The 21,947-nt window shown below is 41.6% G+C and overlaps 1 protein-coding gene and 1 long non-coding RNA gene across 3 annotated transcripts in view; one reads left to right on the top strand and one right to left on the bottom strand.

Annotated features, from left to right (window-relative positions):
• Fhit (fragile histidine triad diadenosine triphosphatase) overlaps nucleotides 1-4,612 on the bottom strand; it is a 1,508,502-nt gene extending 1,503,890 nt beyond the window's left edge. For both annotated transcript variants that reach the window (XM_055599194.1, XM_055599196.1), the window contains exon 1: nucleotides 4,507-4,612. The gene's annotated coding sequence lies outside the window, so the exon portion shown is untranslated. The remainder of the gene's footprint in view (nucleotides 1-4,506) is intronic.
• Nucleotides 4,613-4,744: 132 nt separating this feature from the next.
• LOC129670504 (uncharacterized) lies at nucleotides 4,745-11,421 on the top strand. Its single transcript, XR_008719225.1, has 3 exons — nucleotides 4,745-4,799; nucleotides 10,584-10,641; nucleotides 11,114-11,421. It is a non-coding gene; the product is annotated as an uncharacterized LOC129670504 (long non-coding RNA).
• Nucleotides 11,422-21,947: the final 10,526 nt, after the last annotated feature.

The following is a 21,947-nucleotide window of genomic DNA, read 5'->3' on the forward strand; positions in this document are numbered from 1 at the left end:
TGTGTGTGTGTGTGTGTGTGTGTGTGTGTGTGTGTGTGTGTGTGTGTGTTATGAAATCGTCAGGAGGAGGAGGCAGCAAATCCAGTTGCAGGAACTTTTCCACATTGACAACTGCTTGTCACTGTTTTATTATGCACATTAGATCTATACTTTTACAAGTAAGAAAACATTTTATTTCCTCACTTGAGACCGCTCAATGGCTCCCCAAATTCCCTTAGAATAAAGTTCAAAACTCCTGTAAATGCTGGACTGTGTATAACACCACTTGTCCTTGTTTTCTTTCTATTCCAGTAATAAGCAACAAAGAAGGTTTCTCTTGAGGCTTACAGTCCTTCATGCTGGGACGTCAGAGCAGGAAATGGGCAGAGATATTAGGGGGATTATGCTTATTGACCTGACCTTATGGCTTGTTCAGCCTTCTTCCTAATTTAACATAGGACCTCATGTCCAGGATTGGCAAAACCCACAACGTACTCGGCCTTCCCACGTCAATCATTAATCAGAAAATGCCCCCACAGACAGGCCAATGGGCCAATCTGTGGAAATGCCCCAGTTAAGGTTCCCTTTTCCCAGATAGCACTAGTTGTGTCAAGTGACAGAAATAAGTCAGCACAGTCATCTGTGCTGGCCTGTGCAGCCTCACTTTGTCACCCTCTTCAGTCACTGAATGTCATTCCTGGGTGCCCAGATCTCCATCCTACTCACCAAATCCCAGTACTTCCTCCTTCCCTTTCTTCCTCCTCTCACCTGTACCTAGAATATTCCATCCCTCACTCCCATGGTCATCTCCCTGTTAGTCATATTCATTGCTCTTTACAACTGGTACACAGTGGTGGGCCTAGAGGAGCCAGGAGCAAGCTCTATGCATGTGTTCGGTGTTTAAGATGCTAAAGACATCCACTTTTCCTTTGCCTGCTTACTCTTCTCCCTTTGGCTGTGATTCTCATCTCTGTTTCTCCTTCTCTATCACTGAGTAACAGAAAATAATGTCTTTATCAATACTATCAACTTTAGAAACAAGTCACTAGCTGTTACCCCTGAATTACCCACCAGCTGGAGGACAATTGCCTGAGTTTGACCCTGAGGATCCTGGGATAGGTTTTCCTCCTTTCTACAAGTAGACAGAAGGCTTCAGTGACATGAGCCAGCTGCCTTCCAGTGAAAGTTTTAATATCTACGTGGAACCACGGCTCAGAGACTTCTCAGCAGGCAATGCTTACACAAAAACCTTACCATCTCCCTGCCCTTAAGAATGTCCCTGGGCTACCGAGATGGGTTTTCAATAATACCCATAATAATACATTGCATTTTAAGTATTATGGCCTGCTTTTCTTATTCTAAGAAGGACAAATATAAAACTACTTTATTTTCACATATCAAATTTATATTAACAATGACAAAATAGGACATATTATATATCTATCATCAGCAGGCTATTGGGAGGTAACAGAAGCTTCAGAGAAACAGCTGGGGTTTGAGTCCCGGGACATCATGTGACTGATATGTATTGCTTTTATCTGGATCGCTGTTTCATCTGAGAAGTCAAAAACAGGGACTTGTACATATATAGCCCTTTGGAAGACGACCTCAGAGGCTGGGATTTCTCTCTGCCATGTGGCTACTGAAAGTAACATAACATACATCTTACATTTCAAAGCTGCATTTCTACATTAAAAGAGAAAACTGGGATTGCAGAAAAGGCTATGGGAGCAGAACTCAGGGGTGCTATTGAAGTCAAGTCCACAAGCATGTTCTCAGCATCTTCTAGCGGCCAAGAAGTGCTGGGTGGTGCATGTCAGTCCCACACCTGGGTGAGTGTTGGAGGTCACAGAGGTTCATGGGAAGAACCTTTTGTGTACTGACTTGTTCTGAATGTTTAGCCAATAATTTACAGAGTTGCTATGTCATTACCTAATTATCCAGAAATCATCTCTCACATGGAAAAGGTGAGAGGTGCTTGCTTACAAACCTGTGAATACATAACTGAAGGGCCCAAGTGTCTTGTCAAAGCAATGTTTTGTGTAACATACACATCTTATGTACATTCCCAATACCTTACAGCAAAGTGTTAGATTGTGACATCTGCGAATGCAAAAACAGCGTCACACCCTCGTTCTCTCATCTCTGGAGGAACAAAAAAAGGATTGGGAACCAAAACAAAACCAATGCCGAAAATAGAAATGGAACATATTGAAGCTGCTTGTACATACAAATTAACATGAGAACATAAAAGCATTCATGAAGCACGGCACCAGATAGGAATGATGTGGGGTTAAGGACTCCAAGAGGAAGCTAGCACAGCCTGATGGCTACATGCAGCTCTATGAGACCTCAGGAACCAGTTCCCTTTGACCCGAGGCATAAGAAGAAGGCTGCTGGCTCACTTGTTTCTAAAGTGAAAATGACAGAAATGAACCCCATGCCCTTCCAGCTCTAGCACAGTGGGCACTTGTCCTTTAAATGCCCCTCCCACCTGAAGAGATGAGCTCAGAAAAACATTTGTTCAGTTAATGAAACAGGACAGCTTTACCAGCTAGAAAAGAGACTTTACAACTGGCCCTAGTGTGTAGCCTGTAAAGAACAAATGTTGGGAATCAGGAGGATAGCATTATGTACATAGCTACACATAAGCTGTTCCTGATAGCTCATTGCTGTTGGAAGATGCTGAGGAGGAGTTTCAGCTCTGACATAAACTAACAGTGTGACGTCAGGCAAACGGCTATGCCTCACAGGAGCGGTCTCCTCATCGCTGAAATAACAGTGTTTTCAAGCTACCTATATCTAACAATTTTGAAAACTTTACTCCCAGCAAAGATCTTTGCCTTGTACTTAAGTAATCTCAAAAGGTTTTGCAGCGCTAGTATTTAGTGTCTAATTACAGACACATCGTTGTGCAAAATGAAAGGTTTTGTATTCTATAGCCAGATAGACCAGAGTCTCTCTGAGTTCTGTGAGGTAGGGTCCTTTGATAGGAAGAAACTCTCAAACACAAGGTACTACAATTCCAGTGCTTCTATTATCCCCCTGGCTTAACTTGAAAAGTTGCTTAACTTTCTCACCTTTTGTCTCCTAATCAGTTCGATGGATACAAAAATGGTTATCTCAACCATGTCGCTTTAAAGGAGATTAAATTATAACTAACTCTACAATGCAATAAAATATATAGCCCAATTTTAATACATCTGTGAAACCATGGACAACCTTCCTTTCAAGCTTTTTTTTTATTGTGGGAGCTATAGAATGGTTTAGAGACCATGTGAACATGCTTTAACAAAAAGTATTATATCTAATACTCTAAATAGTATATGCAATCAGGAAAAAAAAATAAAAGAGGTGGGAAATCTTCGTTAAACATTTCTCTTACTCCCAGCTTAATTCAGCAGGTGGACAAAGAAGACAGCCAGGAAGGTAGGGCATGTGGGAGTCGTAGTTCTAAACGAGGGGCTTAGCTCCTATGGGCCCTTGTAGTAAGACTTCAATTCCCAGAAGACATCTCGTTAGGCCAAACGGTAGCTTGGGAGCCGAAGTACCAGGCCGTTAGGGTGCAATAGGTGGGACTACAAATCCCAGAAGCCTCCACAGCTAAGCTCTTGAGCCTTGAAATGGAGCCTGAAACAGGAGCTTTCAGGTACAAACAGCTTAAGCACAGGTTCTCTTAGGGCTGCACTCAGAAGAACAGGCCTACCCCTGATTAGCGATTGTCTAAAACAACCACTTGCTACTTTCAGCACATTTCTGAGGCCGAGAATAAGGAGTTTTCAAATGACAAACGTTCGAGAGCCCGGTCTCAGGGTTGACTACAGCTTCAGGCAGCTCCTCTGAGCCCTTTAGGCAGGGAGTATTAGTCTGGTTTTTATCCACGTGTGACCGCTGAGCTGGTGGTCCAGGGTCACACCGCAGAGGCAAGGTGGCTCAAGTTCCAGCAACCGGCCTTCTTTTACAAATACCCGCGTGTAAAACTAAAATTAAAAACCGCGAAAACCTCCTGGGGTGACGAGTTCTCGCAACTCGGGGAATTCGTGTGGGTTTGTTTCTCTTTATTGTGTGTCCAAACTTATCAAATGCACACTCTTTCCCGAAACCCTGTCCTGTGTGCCCTCTTCTGCAGCTGCCCCGGCACCTGTTCAGACCTTTGGGAACACCTAAGCTAGGTATATGTTTAACACGGGTTCATGCCACTATGAAACTTTCTGTGGAACCGAGGAACCATCCAAAAGCAGCCACAGCCAACTACACCTCGAGGACCCGCAGGCGCAACCCCCTGCCTCAGTTTACCCCGAAAGGCGGGTTAAGGCTGGAATAGGTTGCTCAGGAGCTGGGGAGCCTGAGTCCGTCCCGAGCAATCTCGGCAGGTGGGCGAGTCCTCCAGACAGACAGCCACTGCTAGGCGAGCGGCGCTGGCCTGTCCCCGCCCCGCCGGCCGCAGGGGTCCTGACCAGACGCGCCTGGAAACCCAGCCCGCGCCCCACATTCTGTTCCACTTGGGCTCGCCTCTCACGCCCCTACCTTCCAAGATCTTGGCGTCTGGAATGAAAGGCAGAGGGCGGGAGAGCGGGACAGGAGCACCGCCTGAGCGTGTCCCCAGGGGGGTGGACCTGTGAGCTGAAGGGAAAGTCCCACAGCAGAACCAAGCGGGACGGACTACAATCCCCACAGCACCCTGCGGCAGGGGCGGGAGCCAAGATGGCCGCTCAATGGAGACAGGCGCGGGAGCCAATAGGCGAAGAGCACGAGAGGACCTGTACCAATGGAAGACAAACGGCAGTAACACCAATTCTTGGAGTAGAAGAGTGTCTGAGGTGAGACTTCCCCTTTGAAAGGAATTTTCTTTTTCTCTTGACATGAAAGCTTGCTTTGTTCGTTTGCTTGCTTTCCATCGAAAAGAGCTAACTGTGTGCATCCTCCCCACCCCCGCTCCTTCTTGCTTCTTTAAGACCTTTGTATTTTCCCCAGAACACGCTCCCAAAGTCCTTACTTGAACCACCATATGGCTACCCTTGGCCTTCCTTGACATCCTAACAAAATAACATCACAGTCTTCCCGACCTTTTTTCCCTGCCTTCATCTTCTGCCCTCGTAATGGTTTTCAGCTAGACCCTTGCCATAAAAACACGGCAAGTTAATTATTTGTGTTTTTTACTGTTCCGCAAGGATACAGGATACCTTGCAGAAGTAGATTTTTATTTGGCTACGGTATTTCTTACACCTAGGGGACTGAGACAATGAGGCAAACGTAGTAAATAAGTTTTGAATAATTGAATGATATCTAGAGATGACCTTCCTCTGTTCCTCCTATCTCTCGTGCATATCAATTAAACTCATCTCTGATCACCATGGGTCTTTTATGCTTGCTCTTCTCCATGTTAATTCAAAATCATCTCCTCAATATATTCCATACCAGATGCCATGTGAGTGCTGAAGAAATTGTTGACTTAGGCAATATTGAACCTAAACATGTTCTGGGTCTAGTAATGTAGGAGAAAACAAAACAAACAAAAAGAAACCCTTAATTTTCCCAAAAATCCAGTTGCAAGTTGCAGAGCATCTAAATGACTGTCAACATAGCCATGCAGCTCCTCAACAGGGACTATACTACCACAGACTGCTCTCTCTTCTTAGAGATGCCCCCTTCCACTTTCTTCCATTCTTTCTCAAATCTAAGTAAAAGGAAAGATAGGTGTCTGTTGGTAGTCTTCTTTAACATCTTGAAAGCGAAACAAATAGCAGTAATGCTTGGACAAACCCTAAAATCTGTCCTAATCTCTGTGGCTCAGCTTCTCTTTCACCACAGGCAGGTAATTGCACTAAGTCTCAGATCGTTCATCCTTTCTGAACTTAAACCTCCATTCAGAGTAGCAAGGTGAACACAGCACCTGGTGAAAAATACTGATGTCCATGCAAGTGTGGCTGTCAGAGAATGTCAAACTAGACCATGGTCAAATTATGCCTGTAACACTGAGACACTAGGAAAAATGTGAATTAGGATGAACTTGAAAAGAATTTCAGTTCAAATAATAAGAATGCAGGTCAATGTGTATACAGATTAATTTTGTGCATGGGGATTGAAACCCTCTCCAGCCTTCCTAGCGTATGCTGGTCTCAGTTTAGGTTTATTTTCTATAATGCAATTCTTTCTAGCTTTTATGAGCATAGATCTGGCTCACCAGTCCCAGGTTTTCTCAAGCTGATCAGCATGAAAGATTTCACCACATGTGGCTACTGTGCAGAACGGTGCCAAACTAAATGTGGAATAAAATCACTGGGCCATAGGAAGTGAGACATCCCAACACTTACCCCCCCCACCCACACACACCAAGGTAGTATCAGCTTATAGTCATTACATTTCCTACTTAACGGTGAATGTGAACACATTTAAGATAAAAGGTTGGCCTAATGATGGTGATAGATAGCATTGGCAAACAGCTAATACAGATCTTAGCACAGGTATGTGGATATAGGCATTCAGCTGTGGATGTTTCTGGATTAAAAGTCAGCTCTGACCCTCAGCAATGCATACATTTGTAAAGAACATCAGGAATTGGCACTCGTCTTGGATTCAGAACTTCGAAGTGCCAAGACAAAAAAAAACAAAAAACAAAACAAAACTGAAAGGCTGCAATCTAATCTACAAACTGATTGTACAGTTTGGGATTTTCCAGAGGCAGGTCCTGAGACAGATATTCAACATAGAATTGTTTATTACACAAGCAGTTCCAGGAAATATCAGGAGAACAGGAAGTAGGGGAAGTGCAGTAGGTAAGGAAAAATACATGCCAACAGGTTGGGGGAAGTGCCCTGTCCATCATCTTACTTGTAGTGGCAACTGTAGCTCATCTTACTGGAGGGAGTAGAGGGGGCTTATAAAGGATTGCTGAATTGAGTTATCCCACTAGGGAAACAAAAGACCTGGGTTATTGAAACACTTAATTCCCATCAGTCTGTCAGGGCTGCTTCATTTCTTTTTTTTTTTTTTGGGGGGGGGGGGAGGGGAAGGGCTTTTATGTTGAGTTGTCAAGCATGCAAATGGCCTCAATGGACACAGAAACTTAGAAATAGGAGCCACGCCATTGAAATTAAGAGGACAGGACAACAAAAGAGATTTGCTACAGCTACGTCACAGAGACTAACAGAGTAAGCACAGTTCTATAATAAAGTGGATACGTACCAGTTGTGTGCATATATGCATGTGTGTGTTCCAAGCTGCTCATCTCTTTACTTCACATTTGTATCTTTATCCTACAAACAGTTAAGATAGCCTTTCATTTCTAAAATCTTCACGAAGGCATACAAACCAAACAGTAATTCTGGGAAACAGGAACTGTTGGGGAGTCTAAGAGGAGGCGTGATGAGTAGGGCACATGAGGAAAAGATCAAAAGATTGAGAAAGAAGACTTAGAGAAAATATTGCTGAAGATGTGTTTGTTTTTTATCTCAGGATCTTAAAGAAATACAAGCCTTTTATGGTGGGGGCGGGGAAAAATCTCGGTGATCTGTGGGCCTAGAAGACACGTGTGTGTGTGTGTGTGTGTGTGTGTGTGTGTGTGTGTGTGTGTGTAGAAGAGTAGAAGAGTTCTATAAGTTGCATTGCCCTACCGATTCTTCAAAGCAAACAGCTTTGCTTATCATTGTAGTCACTATATATCATTCTGTGTCTCACTATGTATATCCTGTGTCTCCCAAACTCTGAGAAGCAAGAGCTTCCTGTTGGACTTCGTCCTCGATAAGAATCAAGGAGAAAGTATGCTGCCATAGCCATGCTATAACCAGAGGATTCCCATAACACACGAGCTAGAAGAGCCCCCTGTAGCATTAAGACTCCTAAAGCAAAGGAGCCCAGACAACCTCCTGCTACCCTTCCATTATAACAAGTACAGGATTATCCTCCCAAGTAGGGAGCCTGGGGGTCATACACTATAGTCCCAAGAACATCCTCTTCATGCTCCTAAGACCTACAGAGACATCTTTACTATGGAAACAGTCTCAAAATCAAGCAGTCATTAGCAGTCAAAGAGTTCAACCCTCTGCATAATTCATTTCAGCCATATGTTACAGGTCATAAACTACACTTTTAGACAAGCATTCTGAGAAGATTTATTTGAAAAACATATATCAAATATGAAAATATATTAAAACAAGGAAAGCAGTGTTTTATTCTTATATACAAAATATAGAGAGACAGGGAAATTGAGCTGACCTGAAGTGTTGCAGTCTCCTTCACCTCAGCTTGTAACCATGGAGCTTTTCTTGCTGTCAGGAAAAATCTGGTTGCTAGTAAGAGCAAGAACTAGCTTCTGACATCCTAATTATTGTTCATATTTTCCACACTCTCTCTAGCATTTCATCTTATTTATTCCTTTGTTTTTTCTAAGTGAAATGGATTCCTTGTGTAGACCTGCTCATTAGATATTTAAGAGCTCAGTATATTCCCTATAGTTAGAGAACATATGCATGCTGTCTCTTTCTAACTCTGCCTCATAAATAACCACAGTTAATCCTTCTTGCTGCCATCTTTTGCAATCATCTCCCAGTTACCTAGAACATAAGGTGCATAAAACTCAGCTCGGTGTCCTAGCTGTGATGGCACTAGGGTGGCCTGAGATCAGCTGTGATTTCTCATCACTCTTTTTCAAGAAATGATGCATCCAAACACATGGCCCAGGTTCACCACAGCGTTAAAGGCATTCCATCATTCAGGGGGACAAAAATCCATTAAAAACATTTCCTAAAAATTAAAACGCTGTATTTCTTTAGGAGAGGGCTGTTTTAGTGTGCTGTCTGTTGCTGTGACAGACACCATGAAGAGAAGGTTTTATTTTAGCCTTCAGGTTGCAGGTTCCCTCTATCCTGGAGGGAAGCCAAAGCAAGAGCTGGAGGCAGGATCGAAGACAGTGATAACTTACTGGGTTGTTTCCCTTGGCTTCTTTAACTTCCTTTCTTAAATAGTCCAGTCTTACCTGCCCAGGGATGGCACTGCCCACAGTGAGCTGGGCCCTCCCACATCAGTCAGCAGTCAAGAAAACAGCACACAGAAATGCCACAGACCATTGCAATGGTCCTTAGATGGGGTAATCAGAGAGGGCCTCTTAGAAGAGGTATCATTTGAACAAAGGCCTGTTTGTAGAGGTATGATTTTTTGAAGAAATGAAGAGACAATCTGTGGGAAGATCTGTGGAAGAAAATTCCAGAGAGAGGGAGCAGGAAGTACGAATTCTTTATGATACAAACAAGCTCCATAATGAGGACATCAAGGTTTTTATTAAAGTAATCTTTGGATATTAATAAATAAAATAATTTAATAAAATAAATAGTACTAACAAAACATTTTCAACAAAAAAATATTTTCTCCTTTTCTGTGTGTCTGTGTATATATTCATGACTGCATACATGTAAGAGGATTCATGTGTATGTGTGTGCTGATGCATAGGGAGGCAGGTTCCTCATGTTCCATCACCTTGTTCTGTTTGGTTTTGAGAAATGTTTTGTCACCTGCTGGAAGCTCACCCATCAGGCTGGTGTCAGTGCTGGGTGACATCTAGGAATCTAGATGCCTGTGTCTTCCTCCCCAGAGCAGGGATCACAGGCATTCACCACCACACACAACATGTTTGCATGGGATCCAGTGAATGATCTTGTGTGTGTGTGTGTGTGTGTGTGTGTGTGTGTGTGTGTGCATGTGTTCGTGTGCATGTATATCTGTGTGTGAAGCACTTTCCTAATCCTACCTCTCCAGACTTAGAAAGAATTTTGAACATGGATTATGAAATAATTTCTAAACTTGAGTGTTTTAGTATGATATTCAATTTTTACTATGGACTCTGCTTTTCAGAATTTTGTATTTTAAGTGTGGTTCCACATAAGAGAGAATCAGAGTAAAAATGAGTTTGTAAGGAAGATGAAATTTATATACCAAATTCATCATCAAGTTTTCTTTGAAAATTTATGTAAATTCTAAGCAATATTAAGTCTCTTCCATTTTATTCTAAAATGTGGTCCATTCTAAGGATTTGTGGTGCTTCTGTTTTATTCTGTTTTGTTTGTTTTTTACAGCAAATCTCCACAGCTTTTTTTTTCTGTTTTGATAACAGGATGTCATGTTTGTGATAAATATTCGCATAAAAGATATTTATAATGTAAAAATCTCCTAAAATATTTACACATTTTAAAACAGCAATTTGAAACCTTCTTATCTCCTACCACTATTTTTCCAACAAAAAATTCAGAGAGATGTATTTAACAGACACCACATTTCATGGTGAACGTTATTGGCTGTGTGGCTGAAAACTGTAATTAGCCATGCCTCACTGATTCATACATGAATCATTTTGAGGTTTGTTACTCCATTGGAATGTTAATGAGCATGAATACAAAATATTCTGAGAGCTTTTCTTTTAATCTTGGTAAAGTACATATGGTAAGCAAAAAAACATTTAAAATAATTAATGAAAAATGTTTCATGTATTTAAGAAGCCCACTGATCTTTTTCAAATAGTAAGGAAGACTGGATAATTGATCAGAGCGGCTTCTCTGTGATATGCAGAGTGGTTCTATAAACACTAATTAATGAAGATCCCTGACCCCTTCCAGGTAAATGTTAATGAAACCCAGGAGTCCTAGTTCTTCTGACCTTTGCTCCAGTTTTCAGGTAAGAAATCAGCTGAGTAAGATGTTTCTAGATCTTTGAAAAGAATATGGGAATGAAAGCAGCATTCAGAGTTCAGATGTCATTTATAAATAGCGTTCTTTTATGAACTTAGTTGAAAATAAAAGTAATTTAGGAAAAAAAAAACATTATGTCTGCACTGCCTTCACCTGGCAGGGATTTTCCTCATGGAAAAAAAAAAACAAAACTGGAAGCATGACTTAACTGGTCCTGCTTCTACAGTTAGTGTCACTAAAGCGTACTGTAAATGGAAATCAGATTGCTGTAGAATCCAAGAACAAACTCTGCTTTTGACCTTTAGAAAGCTCATGATGTATATGCCCACAAAATAAACAAAATAATTTCTAAGCAAATTCGTTGAGTGTACCTGACCTTTGGAACAGAGCAGCCGCTGTTAATCAGATTTGTATGATGTTAATCTAGCTCATCCTCCATCCCTCCATGTGGTTTTCAGATATCATAAAGAAGAGTCTCACAACAAGGGATCTTTGCCATCAGAATCAATTTAGAAATGCAACAAATGTATAACCTGGCGTTAAACACGGATGTGTGTAACTCAGACACAGAAGCAAGGAGCACTGTACTGTAAACCTCTGGAATATGCACTTACGGGGAAAATGACTTTGAAAACCATTACCCTAAGTACATTATAGGCAGCTTCTCAATAAAATATAGCTTGAGTCTTAATGCTGTGCAAAATACCATTAGGTCAACTTTGAGTTGAAAATTGCCTACATATTATAAAAAGGAAACCCTTCTGCCTGTCTCTTCTTTTCCTCCTCCTTCTTTTTTCTCCTCCTCCTCTTTAAAATTCTTTTCTGAGAGGACCTAGACCCCCTGCTCAGATGTAGTCAATTGGCATCTCAGTCTCCATATGGGTTCCCTGGTAAGGTGAGCAGAGGCTGCCTCTGTCATGAGCTCAGTTGCCTGCTCTCTGATCACTTTCCCCTGGCACTGCGACCTTGCCAGGCCACAGATGAAGAGGCTCCAGGCAGTCCTGATGAGACTTGATAAGCTATGGGCAGATGGCAGGGGAGGAGAACTCTCCCTTTCAGTCGACTTGGAAAGGGATGGGGAAAAGAAGGAGGAAGGGTGGAATTGGGAGGGCTTAAGGGAGGGGGGCTACAACTGGGATATATAATGAATAAATTGTAAAAAATAAAATAAAATAAATTTTTTTTCTGCATTTTAGCTTTCAGTGCTTGAAATGTTGCCTCTGAATATTTTGTTAAGTAACTTGGTACACACACTGCCTCACAAGGAAAACCAAATCTGACTTTTTCCAACAGTAAACCTCAATCCATGTGGCTGTGGTGGAGATGACCACTGTTGTTCCTGCCGAAGTAGAAACGAGTGCAGAAGTAGTCACAGCAAACAATGTTGTCCACAGCACTGCATACAGTGTGACCAAGATGATTGTTTCTGAGAAGACAACTACCCCAAGCCAAGCCAGTCTCCTCAGGTGTTTTGCCATAGGCATCTTCTTTTAAATCATTATGAAAAGATAACAGGGTAAGGCTGTGGGCTACCTTCCCTACCTAGGGGTTAAGTCAAGCAGGGGCAAGCAGAGTCAAGAGAGGGATAGAGAGCGGCAGGTACAGCATCCCAGAACACAACTGCAGGCTATATGAGTTTTTTCTTGTGTGAGTTGATTTGAATTAGGTTTATTTCTTTCAACCAAAGGAATCCTGACCAACTGACAAACTCAGCTATCAAACTTAGGCTTTTCCCATTGTGTTGGTTTTTGGGGACTCCCAGACCTAGAGCCAAGCTAGCCTTCACTCTACCAGCCACAAAAGGATGCATGGGGCACACTGTACTCTTCAAAGCACTGCAGGTACTGGGTCTGTAAAAGAGAACACAAGAGGTACTGTGGCTCTCAAGCATGTGAAGGACTATTTTGTGAGAGAAGAGATCTCTGTGTATTGCTGAAATACACCCCAACACAAGGGATAACTTTCCAAACAACAAATGTCATGGCTGCTCACATTGGGCTCTACCACTTTCTTTTGTTTTTTGAGTTTGAGGGTTTTTTTGTTTTGTTCTATTTTGTTTTGTAATGTCTATGTGCCTGTGTGAATATGAATGCACTGCCTATGGAGTCCAGAAGAGAGCATCTGATCCCCTAGAGCTGCAGATTTGTGAGCCTCCAAAGTCGGTTCTGGGATTCGAACCTGGGTCCTCTGCAAGAGCTGTATGTGCTCTTAAGCACTGAGCCATCTTCTCAGTTCGCTCTACCACTTTCATTAAGTGAAATCTCCACAGACGACTTTTAAGATCACTCTTATTCCCTGATTGCTGCAGTATTTCATAATTGTCATCATATCTATAAATTATAAAATCCCCTCAGTTACTCAACAAATCACAAATCAGTGCAAGTCTCTTCATGTCAAAGAGGTAGATGCACTGAGAGCAAATGTGAATGCATTTACTCTCTTCGCTCTTGACCTTGTGAATGACTTTCTGACCCAAGTTCCTGCCACCAAGACTTCCCAGCTATGGCAGACTATAAGCTGGAACCACCAGCAAAAACAAACCCTTTCTCCCCTACCTTGATATTATCAGGTATTTTTTCACAACCTGTTCGCAAAGGCAAACAATACTAAGACAGAGGTGATTCCTGAATAATTTAAATTATAAATAAAGACTTGTTTTTTAGCAAACATACCACACTGAACAGCGCTTCACTGAACTCTTAATTTGGAAAATGTCTGTCTCTATGATGGTTTATTCAAAATCATGTAAATATAATACAGAAAAAGCCAATCAAAGCATCTATAATGAAATAAAACTTTCTTCTGTTTTGAGTGTTGTTAGCATGTAGATAATAAGGAGCAACACAGGAAGATTTACTACACATTCTCAGTCAGTGAATGAAGGGTTCCTGTTACTCCTTTTTGTATACAACAATGAACTCAGAGGCCTCCAAACACATGACTTTGTCTTTCTCTGTGGCATTCTTTTGTGGACTGCCAATGTATTTTGTGTTTTCAAAAGTACTTTGATACCCAATACTTAATAAAAGGTATGCAAATGATACTTGCACACAAGAGCTGCCAGAAAAAAGCAACACCACTATTCTAGACATACAAACACAGGTGTTAAGAGGTCCAGATGCCTTTAAAAATTGTTTGAAGAGACGAAATCAGGCAGAGAGGATCAAAAGAGTATCTGTTGGCGTTATGGACAGCATAAACCATAACTCAGGCAGAGCAATCACTGAAGATTGCATGAAAGCTGCTTTAGAAGAAATTACTGTGGGGAGAGATGTCAGGGCTCAGGTTTAGAGAGCACAGAAGCGCGTGTGCTGTGAAGAGCCAGTGCACTTCTCCATGGGGACAATACTGAGAAAGCAGTCCTATCAGAACAGCACCCCCAGCTCCAGAAATGGAACATCCCCATCCATCCTGTACCCCCTCATTAAACAGACTCTGTGGCTGCTCAACACTCAGTGGGGGAATAATCCCAGACAGAGAAACAGGCATGTAAAAGGTGATTTAAAAAACAGAAAGCTTAGAAACCGTAAGTGGCTCATTGACACTCAAGAGGAGACTAGAAGAGAGTGGCTAAAAATGTGATTGAAACTATATTCAAAAATGTTAGGGCTGGAGAGTTGATGGTTCAGCAGTTCAGAGCACTTACAGCCCTTGCAGGGAACCTGCCTTTGGTCCCCAGCACCCACAGGACAGCTCACAATCACCAGTCACTCCAGCTCTAAGGAATCTAATGCCTCTTCTGACTCCTCGTGAGCTCTTGCCCACATGAGCTGCACGTGCACACACTCAGGCACACACACACACACACACACACACACACACACACACACGTACAGATAAAAATAATTAACTGTTTATAAAAAGATTACAAAAAGACTGATGAAACATTCTCCAGACTGAGGGCACAGTAGGAAATGGAGACTCATGACCCAGGGAATAAATAAGAGAAAGGCTCACTATTAGCAACTGGATAAAGTATTTTACTTTTCAAATTACTAAAAATTAGTAAAAACAAGTGATAAAACAGGAATTGTTAAATTTCTAAGAAGCAGTTTATAATAAAGTTTTCGTATGAAATTTTAAGATGCTTGGGGTGCAAAGTTCATGCCCTTTGAACTAGCAACCCAATTTCTATAAATCTGTACTTTTAAAAGTAGGAGATGTGTAGAAAACCATGTGAGTGCCAGAAATGTGTCACTGTCATTTAAAATGTTTCCTATGTCACTAATGATATGGAAAATTGTCCCAGGACAATTTTAAGTTTTTGACTTAATGTTAAGTCAAAAAAGCAAATGACAGTGGCATGAGCCTAGGCTCAGAAAGGAATATACATTCATGTGAAAGTATGAACTATAGTAATAATTCACCTCTGGAACTGTTTTTAATCTCATATTTTTTACTATTAAATCCATCATATCAGTACGTATTAATTTTATAGGGAAGTGTTAGATTGAGACATTTGAAATTCCTTAGTATACACTAAATTGTACCCCTGACCCAGTTCTTATTTTGAAGCTCTGACCCGAAGTTTCATTGGATTGGGGATAATTTTTTTTTTTTTTTTAGAAAATTTGGATATGTTATATAATTAGATTTGGAAGGGATTTTAAGAATGGGACCCTTGTGATGGGATTAGTATCTTTATAAGAAAATAAAAAGATGACAAAACTCTGTCTGTCTCAGTATACACAGGAGGCAGAGGCTGTAGGAGTCTAAATTAAGATGGCAGCCACATATATCCCAGAGCCTGAGCTACCATGTTTGGAACCTAATCGTGGATTTCCAGCCTTTAGAACTGCGCGAAAATAAATCTCTGTTGTTTAAGCTGCCTGTCTATAGTATTTAGTAAGAGACTAAACTAATTAATACAATATTTAACTGACTCCATAAATGACAACCACCTACAATTAAAGCTATGCAAACAAGAAATAAGATAAAAGACATTTATTTACAATACTTTGCGATGGATGCTGGGAGGTAGAGCAAAAGCAGTAACATCAAGAGTACAAAATTTGGTTAGGGTTGAAAAGGTAGGCCTGGAGAAGAAGGAAAGGCTTCTAAAACTGAGTCCAGAGCTTTTACAGTATATAACTGGGGACAAGGAACATTAGAAAAGCCTGCCTGGTAACTCCTAGGTGGCTTCCAAAATCCCCACCTGCTGTTGTCCGTATCTTAGTCCTTGTCCCCAAATTCAGCTTAGCAGAGCAAATTGTCTCCAACTTCTAGCAGTTTGCCATATGGTTTTATGAAATGTTTGTTGTTGTTTTACTTTTCAACTTTACAATGCCAAGACAGAAATACACACTCAGTGGAAACTATTCTCCACATTTTTAATTTTAACACTTTCTCAGGCTAGCAATATCCAGCATAATCCTCTCTGTTCATAATAGACAGAGGCAACCAGCCACCCTCCCCAGCTCCCTACCCTCCACTAGTCAGGATCCTTAGAGTAACAACTGCTACTCTAGAGTATATTGCTTTTACAGTGTTTGATAAATACAGCTAATCAGTTCATGAGACATTCAACAGCTTAGTATGAAATAGGTGTGTTAGATGATTTGGTCTAACCCTAGGCTAATGTCAGCATTCTGGGGACATTCAAGGCAGGCTAGACTAAGCTATGATGCTTGGTAGGCATATTTAATGAACTTATAACTTATTGATACTTTCAACTGAACCCATTAATAAAAAAGATTCTAAGATATAATCATTCAGTAAAAAGATCTGATTGAGGGATACTCTGGTGAATGACATTTACACTTGACACTGCCTTAGGGACTCACAGGGCTTACAAGTTGTAACTGTATTTCTGGAGGCCCATAACCTCCCATGTGCCCAAACCGCAAAGTTCTAAATCTGTAGGATTTTGCATTTATAGAATATCCTTAGAAAAATGTGGATCTACATGTTTTTAATTAAGGAAAGACTTAACAAGATAGTTTTCTCCAAATTCTATTCAGTGCCATAGGTAATTTGTATGTGGACATTTTCTATCAGCTTCCTTTCTTATTTTGGGCTTTTGTTGACATGGACTTGAGGCTTATGGGTGGTTAATTTCAAGTTTTTATAGTACATTTTAGTAACTATATGATACAGAGTCAGTCCAAGAGAATCTAGTGTTCCAAGCGACATCCATTGTTTTTAAGTATCTCATCCACAAATGACTGGTCCTGTTAATGACTGGATGAGCTAGAACACAAAAGCAGCAAAATGTGTATGAAGAGGTTGGGCTCATGAAGCCTTAGTCTACTGACAAAAATGCATAATCTTTAAGTGGTTTCTTGCTGAGATAATGCTGTAAACACACACAAACTCTCACTTACATATGCATACAGCCATATGTACACATACACGCACACACATACACCCACCTACTCTCACCCCCCCCACACACACACACCTCTTACTCTTGTCACTACAATGTGTCCAGTGAAGACTATGGAGACTTTCTGAATCTCTGGAAGTATACTGGATGTAGTCAGAATGAAATGTTTAAAAATTAGAGGTACTCCAACCCTATATCTGACAGAGGGCTAATATCCAGAATTTATAAAGAACTCAAGAAGTTAAGAAGCAACAAATCAAGCAATCTTGTTAAAAAATGGGGTACAGAGCTAAACAAAGAACTCTCTGTAGAGGAATATAGAATGGCAGAGAAACACTTAAAGAAACGTTCAACGTCTTTAGCCATCACGGAGATGCAAATCAAAACAACCCTGAGATTTCACCTTATAGCCATCAGAAGGGCTATGAGCAAAAACTCAAGTGACAACACATGCTGGAGAGGTTGTGGAGAAAGGGGAACCTTCCTCCACTGCTGGTGGGAATGTGAACTTGTACAAACACTTTGGAAATCAATCTGGTGCTTTCTCAAACAATTAGGAATAGTGCTTCCACAAGATCCAGTCATATCACTCCTAGGCATATATCCAAAAGATTCTCAAGTACACAATAAGGACATTTGCTCAACCATGTTTGTAGCAGCTTTATTCGTAATAGCCAGAACCTGGAAACAACCCAGATGTCCCTCAGTTGAAGAATGGATACAGAAATTGTGGTACATTTGCACAATGGAATACTACTCAGCAATTAAAAATTAGGAAATCGTGAAATTTGTAGGCAAAAGTTGGGATCTAGGAAAGATCATCCTGGGTAAGGTATCCTAGAAGCAGAAAGACACACATGGTATATACTCACTTATAAGTGGATACTAGACCTATAAGATAGGATAAACATACTAAAATCTACACACCTAAAAAAGCTAAACAAGAAGGAGGACCCAGGGTAAGATGATCAATCCTCACTGAGAAAGACAAATGGGATGAACATCAGAAGAAGGAGAAAACAGGAAACAGGACAGAAGCCTACCATAGTCTGAAAGACTCTACCCAGCAGTGTATCAAAGCAGATGCTGAGACTCATAACCAAACCTTGGGCAGAGTGCAGGGAATCATATGAAAGAAGATGGAGTTAGTAAGACCTGGAGAGGATAGGAGCTCCACAAGGACCAAATATATCTGGGCACAGGGGTCTTTTCTGAGACTGATTCTCCAATCAAGGACCATGGATGGATATAACCTGGAACCCTTGCTCAGCCGAAGCCCATGGCAGCTCAGCATCCAATTGGGTTTTTCTAGTAAGGGGAACAGGGACTATCTCTGACATGAACTCAGTGGCTAGCTCTTTGACACCCCCCTCGAGGGAGGAGCAGCCTTGCTAACACACAGAGGAGGACATTGCAGCAAGTCCGGATGAGACCTGATAAACTAGGATCAAATGGAAGGGGAGGAGGACCTCCCCTATCAGTGGACTTAGAGAGGGGCAGGGAAGAGGTGAGGGAAGGAGGATGGGATTGGGAGGGAGTGAGAGAGGAGGCTACAGCTAGGATACAAAGTCAATAAACTGTAATTAATTTTAAAAAGAAAATTAAAAGAAAAAGAGAAAAAAATAGGGGTACTATTCAGAGTTCTAATAAAAACACACAACTGGAAAAATCTCTTGCTCTAGCCAAATGCAAAGTAAATCCACAAGAAACTTTCACATGCCAGGATAGATCCACAAGCATAGAGGAACAGGACACCAGAAGCTTGAGGTATGAACCCTGCCTCTTCCCAGGACAGGCTGGATCTTGAGATCTTTTCTCACTCAGTGCTACTGTTTAGTGCTGACATGCCTCAGCTACTCCATCTCACAGCTCCTACTCCAGATTTCTAACTAGGTAAAGCAGATAAGAAGTACCCCTCTTAGAAAGTGCCTGGTTTTCCCTTTCTTAGTACTTCATTTTATATTTTACTTTGGTTCTCCTTGCACCTCTTGCACATAATTTGCAACTTTTAAGCATTCGGTGATAGCCTTGCCATCTAGATTTCATTTAACTAAATCATAGTCAGACAGCTTTTATGTCTTTCAGAAATGAAATGGCAAGAACATCTTTGTTGTAATTAAGATATAATCTCCATTCTTGTCCTATAGAAAATACAGTAAATAAAATATGAAATGGCACACAAGTTCATTCATATTGAAAAGTAGGTAATAGGGTACTCTGCCTCCTCTGTCTCAGTTGAGTAGAAAGGTTCTCCACTGTGTGACCTTTAGAAAACCTTTTAACCTTTCTGTGCCTTGGTTTCCTAATCTACAATAGGATAACAATTCTTGCCTTTAGGATTAGCTGGGATTAGTTTAGGATTAACTTGGATTATGTGACTCTCATGACAGTAAGGATGATATCATTTGTAATATTTTTCCAAAATCTTCTGAACTTCCCTTTTCAAAAAGATTTTACATCATCTCCTGCACTGTACTTCCTAACCTAAAGTGTGTATTATAAGGTTTTTGTGACATTTTCCATTTGAATTAGAAGCCAGTACTGAGATGCAGGATCCACTGTTGTACCATAAGAGATGATATGCACACATCCATGGTTTTCACAAGAGTATGAACATATTCTCCTACATGGAAATTCTACGTAGGATTCTACTACGTGGAAATCTCCAATAACATGGCAAAGCAAGGGGAGGGACAAAATGCGTCTGAGGAGCAGGACAACATTTTCCCTACAGCGACCAAAAGACTGAACTCTGAGCCCTAAAACAACAGTGATTGATCATGTTTCCCAGGTGAAAGGAAACCCCCACGGCGTGAGAATCAGTTGGGTCCACGTTCAGGTGACCCAGTGAGAATCAGGAAGAGATCCCGGGTCGTGCAGGCAATAGGTCCCCTGACCAGAGCCACACGCCTGCATGTCCCGATCCCAGGCTGATCGGTGGGCACAAAAATCACCAGAGACTGGGAGTCCCAGTCGTGAGAAAAACCCACAGGGAAGGAAAGTAGCGGGACTGGCCACGGGTCGCCCAGTCTTTCCCTGGAAAAAGTCCCACAGAGCAGCAGGTACGAGCCACCATCACTGAACTGGGCTCCAGGCGCCAGCACAGACAGAGGCTGCGCGCCCAGCTCTCTGGCACAGACGGAGCTATGCACCCCAGAGAAACAGAAACTGGGAGTCCCTGTCTGGAGTAAACCCCCCAGGGAAGGAAGGAAACGGGGACCCAAATTAGGTCATCCAGTATATCCCTGCAAAAGGTCCCACAGATCGATGGGCTTGTGTCCCTCCAGCAGAGACCTGCTCTGCACCAACTATTTCTCACAGACAGAACTGTGCGCCCCAGGGCACCAGACACTTAGAGTTCCTGTCAGAAGAAATCCCCACAGGGAATGAAGCAAAGGGGATGGACTTAGGCCACCCAGTATATCCCCGGAAAAGGTCCCACAGACCGGCCCAACCTGAGACCTGCTGTGCACCAGCTAGCCTGCTGCTACCAGGAGAGCAGTACTAACCCACCACAGATTACCATTTGGGTACTGGGGCACAGAGCCCCAACCTCAGACCTACAGAAGCCTGGGACCCCCGAGATCAACCGCCAGATACTGCTCTAAGGGGCAACCAGTTATCCCTAACAAAACCAACCAAATCATGGGACACACAGGTTACAGCAGCACCTCACTAAATTTACAGCAAGAAACCCAGAAGCAGAGCAGCTGTCTCCAGGACTTCTCCAGGTGAGAGGAGAGCCCTCTTGACTAACAAGGACCACAGTTACCACTCAGGTCTCTATGCCTGAGGTGAGCTGTGGTAACTCCTGAAAAACACTGGCCATACAGTGACCATACCCAAAAAGCTGAGGAGGCTTCCTGCCAAGGGGATTCTCTCCACCACAGATTCCAGGAACCACCAGAAACTAACTCCAAACACCTAAGATAGCCCAATGGGTAGAGGCCAGTGTAAAAGCTCAACCAACAAAGACAGAGCAACATGGCATCTCCAGAACCCAGTTATCCAGGGGCAAGTAGCCCTGGACACCTCAGCATAATTGAAATTCAAGAAGATGACCTAACATCTATGTTCATAAAGAGGATAAAAGAGGAAACAAATAAAATGCATAAAGACCTAGAGGAAGATGAACTCAAACAGATTATGGCCATCTGTAAAGAAATAGAAGAAGACAAAGAAAAACAGATTATGACCATCCATAAAGAAATACAGGAAGTTGCAGCCAAACAGTTTGTGGATTCAAAGAGGAAATACTTAAATCAGTGAAAGAAAGAAAAGAAACAGAGGATTGTTCAAACAAACAGCTGACGGAATTGAAGGGAAAACAGGAAAATACAGTTAGACAGGTGAAGGAAATCAACAAAATGGCTCAAAATCTGAAGACAGAATTGGAAAAAAGAAGAAAACTCAAATGGAGGAAATTATGGAGAGAAAGAACTTAGGGAAGAAAACAGGAACTACAGAGGTTAGCATAACCAATAGACTACAAGAGATGGAAGAAAGAATCTCAGGTGTGGAAGATACAATGGAAGAAATAGATGTATCTGTCAAAGAAAATGTTAAATCTAAAAAATTCCTGACACAGACTGTCCAAGAAATTCAAGACAACATAAAAAGACAAAACCTAAGAATAATAGAAATAGAGGAAAAAGAAGATTCCCTCCTCCAAGGCCCAGAAAATATCTTCAACAAAATCATTGAAGAAAATTTCCCCAACTTAAAGGAGAGGCCTATGAGAATACAAGAGGCCTACAGAAAACCCAATAAATTAGACCAGAAAAGAAAATCCTCCCACCACATAATAATCAAAACAGTAAGTATACAAAACAAAGAAAAAATACTAAAAGCTGCAAGGGAAAAAGGCCAAGTAACATATAATAGCAAACCAATCAGAATCACACCTGACTTTTCAACAGAGACTATGAAAGCCAGAAGGACCTGGATGGATATCATGCAGGCTACTA

This window comes from Psammomys obesus, unplaced genomic scaffold, assembly GCF_907164565.1.
Source record: "Psammomys obesus unplaced genomic scaffold, mPsaObe1.curated_primary_1811, whole genome shotgun sequence".
In the NCBI taxonomy this organism is placed as follows: domain Eukaryota; kingdom Metazoa; phylum Chordata; class Mammalia; order Rodentia; family Muridae; genus Psammomys; species Psammomys obesus.